The 4,548-nt window shown below is 52.9% G+C and overlaps 1 protein-coding gene across 1 annotated transcript in view; it reads right to left on the bottom strand.

Moving 5' to 3' along the window:
- The window catches only part of PIK3C2B (phosphatidylinositol-4-phosphate 3-kinase, catalytic subunit type 2 beta), a 69,976-nt gene extending 66,412 nt beyond the window's left edge, over window positions 1-3,564 (bottom strand). The window contains exon 1 of the mRNA XM_011990445.1: window positions 3,105-3,564. The gene's annotated coding sequence lies outside the window, so the exon portion shown is untranslated. The remainder of the gene's footprint in view (window positions 1-3,104) is intronic.
- Between the last annotated feature and the right edge of the window lie 984 nt (window positions 3,565-4,548).

The following is a 4,548-nucleotide window of genomic DNA, read 5'->3' as shown; positions in this document are numbered from 1 at the left end:
ATTAGCCAGGCATGGTGACACACGCCTGTAATCCCAGCTACTCAGGAGGCTGAGCCACGAGAATCCCTTGAACCTGGGAGATGGAGGTTGCAGTGAGCTGAGATGGCACCACTGTACTCCAGTCTAGGTGACAGAGCGAAACTGTCTTAAAAAAAAAAAAAAAACCACGAATTCTGAGGCTGGACACAGTGGCTTATGCCTATAATCCTAATACTTTGGGAGGCCAAGGCAGGAGGTTCCTTTGAGACCAGCCTGGGCAACATACTGAGACTCCATCTCTACAAAAAAATTAAAAAATTAGCCACATACAGTGGTGCATGCCTGTAGTCCCAGCTACTCAGGGTGGGAGCTGAGGTTGAAGGATCATTTCAGCCCACTGCACTCCAGCCTAGGCAACAGGGAGAGACTCTGTCTCAAAAACAAACAAAAAGAATGAACTCCACAATTTTACTGTTCCTTTCTGTTCTCCCAAGACCCAATATTTCTCTGAGTAGCACTGAGGCTATGAGCACAGGGTATGGAGTGAGACTGCTTGCTTCAAATCCCACCTCTATCACGTACTAGCTGGCTGACATCAGTGAGTGTTAGAGATTACATTACTTGCCAGCTCAGCGTTCTCCTGTCTATAGGCAGTAGCCAGTCTTTGGAAGGTGTTTATCCCTCCTCAATTCCTACAAATATCATGAGGCAGCCTCTCCTTCTCTCCCAGTTCCCATCCTGCCAACACTATTTAAAGAAAAATACCCAAGGAATATAGCAGTTACCTTGGTATTGTCACATTACTCTTTCCTGAGCAGGAAAGAAAAGGTCCCAAAACATCCCTTGCTCCATGTGGCCCTCAGATCCCACCCTATCCCCATCCCTGACAGTTCTCCCTCCCTTACGAGGAAGGCTAAACCCAGTATGAATAATCATTTGTAAAGTATTCTGTAGTTTTCAGGGTACTTTTGCACACATGATTTTGTTTAGTTCTTGGTAAGCAGTATTTGATTATCAATTCTGTGAGCCAAGGCTACTCCCCCACCTCCATTTTACAAATAAACAAACTAAATCTTAGGTCCACAAATTGTCTGTGCTCACATAGCTAAACAGAAAGTCACACCAAGACACTGTTTTCTCTACTACTTCACATTATGATGTCCAAGTTCACATCCTGAGAACATGAGGAGCCTGAACCTTACGGCTAGTTACAAGCCACTAAAAGGAACACAGACCTCCTCATTTTTCTACCCACTGGTCCAGGCAGGGCTATCCAGGCTGAAGGACCACAGACATGATACAGATGCAAAGCACCAGGCAACAGGAGGAGTGGGGACAGCACCAAGAGGGGACCAAAGGCCCACGAGGGTATAGAGTATCTGCCAGAGCATACTAGGTCATGACAAAGACCAAAGGCATTCCAGACCACCAAGGAAGTTCAAAGGAGCTCCCCCAGAAACAGCCCAAGTCCCCAGATAAACTGACCCTTCCTCACCCAGCACACCCCTTGGCCCTTTCTCACTCATGCTTCCAGTGGAGAAGGAAATGGACAAGCAGCCAGGCCTGAGAGCTTGATCAGATTCAGCTATACACACTTAGCAGGAAGCTCAAAGCCATGGAAATCAAACCTCAGGCTCTCCCAAAGGCCAAAGGAGAGGTAGCCACAGCCCGGGTCTAGGGCTCCAGCACAGAGCCACCATCTCTTCAGACGCTGGTTGCCAAGCAGAGGTATAAAATGTGCCTCGACTTAATTTTTCTGTGGACACAACCTCAAGATGGGACCGCCAGACTCTGGAGGAGCTGGGATTCCAAAGGCTCACTGCCTCTCTGCTCTGGGATCGGCAGCTGGAGTTGGGGAGAGGGAAGTATTTTGGGGTCGGCGTTGCCACCCGCTGGGCCATTTCTCTTCCTAATATCTTCCCAAGGCCTAATGCAGCAACAGAGTAAGTTTTCATTCAGCACTGATTCAGGATTGGAATTTAGTGCAAATTGCTTACATCTGCCTGGCCATATCCCAAATAGGTAGTTTAGAGCACGGAGGAGGGGCAGCATTGGCCCACTTCTCGGAGCCCGGGTAGCTGCCTGCTAAAGAATCTGGTGCTATGCTGGGACCAGCCAGCCCAGGGTACAAAACTCTCCAACAGAGTTGAGAAAAAACAGCCCAAGAGGGCTGCCAGAGACAATACAGTGATTCCATCCCACGCATGATTGGAAGGACAGGGGCAGGGAAGCTACGAAGACCCCACAAGCGGGTAGAGATGAAGAGAAAGCAGGCCTGAAGGAGCAAGAGCAATGGCAGATCTCACACACACACACACACCCTCTTCAACATCAGCCAACTAGGGTGTGTGCACTAACCTCATACATTTGGTAACCTCTTCCCACAACCCAGGAGCCTGCCAAGCCCCTGGGATCCCCACCCTACTCCACCCCACACCAGCTTGGCAGCCTTGCTTGCGCTTCCTGCTGCGATTGCTCCTCCAACATCAAAGTCACCGCTGTCGGGAGCTGAAAATGAGAGACAAGTATAGGCCAGGAGAGCAGCGCCTTCTCCTAGCACCGGCGAACTCAGGCCTGAGGGTCCCTCTCCCTCTTTCAAGCTTTCAGTCTCCTTCTGCTGCAGTATCCTTATAAGGGAGAATCCAATTCTACCCTCCGCCCGGCTAAGAAATGTACACATTCCCCAGGCAAATGCCGACTTCTCACCCAGTCCACAGAAGGCACTAACCCCATCACAGGACAGGTTTTGCTTTTTTTCTCATCTTAAATAAACAAACCCCAAAGCCATTGGCTGGTTCAGATCGCCCTGCAGCTGGGAGCCAGGAAGTGTGTTTAGCTAGAAGGGGGTGGGGACGCGGGTGCCTGGAGCCCCAGAGGCCCTGAAGCTGCTGGAGTGGAGTGGGGTGGGGTGGGGTGAGGGGCAACCTGCTCTGCGCGGCGGGCAGGAGCTCAGGCTCCCACGGCGTACGCCGCTCAGCCCGCCGCCAGGAACCCTCGGCTGCTTCCATTGTTGCACCTCCGCTGTTGCCATGTTGGAGGGAGAGCCCCCTGACCTCAGCTGCCTCCACTCTGGGGGCACTTTGCAGACCCCGGGGCCGATGCTACCCGCAGGGTGCGTGTCCTACCTGCGCTAGCTGCTGGCTCTGCTGCAACACCCGACGTGTCTTGTGCCCGGCGACGTGGGCTGCTCGCTCCGCGCCTCACGGGCTCGCTCTGCGGCTCCAGGCGCCTCTTGCACCAGCGCGAGAGGAGCTGGCCGGCCGCACGCCGCCTGCTCCCGGGCCGCTGCCCTCTCCAGGCTCCGCACAGACCCTAGGCTCGAAGGGGCAGAGGGAGAGGTAGCAAAGAGCGCAAGGACCAGCTTGGGGGGGTGGGGAGGGGTGCTCTCCACCGAGAGCGTGCGCGAGCTCGCAGAGTCAGGCCACCCCGGGTGAGACAATAGCGGGAGCAGCGGGCGAGAGAGGGGAAGCCATCTCCCGGACACCCGGCGCACTGCACGGCGACGCGAGGCTCGGCCAGACCCTGCCTGGACAGGCAGCCACCCGGCCGCCGGCTCCAGCCGCAGCGCCGAATCCGCCGCGAGCCGGAGGGCGGGGCGGCTGCTGGAACCCGGGCCGTCCTTCGCCTCTCCCCTCCCCTTCCCCCTCCTCTTCTCTTCTCCTCTCCTCTCCTCCTCTCCCCTCCGACTCCCGCCCCATTTGCCATTGCGTGGGGGAAGAGAAACGCGCTGGCGTCAAGTTGTGCTCTGCAACCCAAGAGCCAGGATTTCCACTCCCCACTTGGGTGAGGGTTTTTGCGGATGGTCGTTACTTTCCCCTGCTGGAACCTTGGCTTTGGGTCAGAGGAAAGCGCAATCATTCTGCTAGAAATGACGGTGATGAGGTCCAGTTATCCGCTTCAGGAATTTCTACCATAATTACGGTAGCGATGTTCGGGGGATCCCCTACCTTGAGGGTTAGGTGGGGGTAGAGAGAGGCTGTCTCCGGGCTTTACACGCTCAGTGTCATTCGTCTTTCTGTCTCCTTCCTTCCTCCCTTTCTGGAAGGGGAGTCTCGTTTGTTTTTGTATTCGCCCAGGTGGATCTTCCGAGCTGCGATCCAGAAAATAGCAGTCAGCCTAAGTGGGGAGGGAAGATAGAAGATCCTTCAACCCAACTAGGGTAGTGGGGAAAAAAAAAAAAAACCTTTCATACAATATGTTATATTTAAATTTTCTACTCTAAATACCTTTCTTCCAGCAGTGGTCTCTGGAAGAATTTTCCTAAAGGCTCCACCCAAAAGAAACCATGAGTTGGCCAGATCCTCCTTTGCATTTCGTTTGCATAGTACCAACGATCACTGATCTCAAAGTATATTTTCCTAAAAACGTGAATCGTGTTTTCCTCCACTGCCCTCATTTCTTCTTTCTCGACAGACTATGAAGATTAACACCTGATTCTCACTCAGCCTCTCAAGTAAAGCCATGATTAAATAAATTTGTTATACTTTTCTCTTGTTAACTTGTCTTTTGTTACAGAAGTGTTGGCTATGACTCTTATGATGGGGAGGAAAGGGATCACCCCCCTTTCTG

The sequence above is a fragment of the Mandrillus leucophaeus genome, unplaced genomic scaffold, assembly GCF_000951045.1.
Source record: "Mandrillus leucophaeus isolate KB7577 unplaced genomic scaffold, Mleu.le_1.0 Scaffold38, whole genome shotgun sequence".
Classification (NCBI taxonomy): Eukaryota; Metazoa; Chordata; class Mammalia; order Primates; family Cercopithecidae; genus Mandrillus; species Mandrillus leucophaeus.
This window is presented reverse-complemented; position numbering and strand designations above follow the sequence as displayed.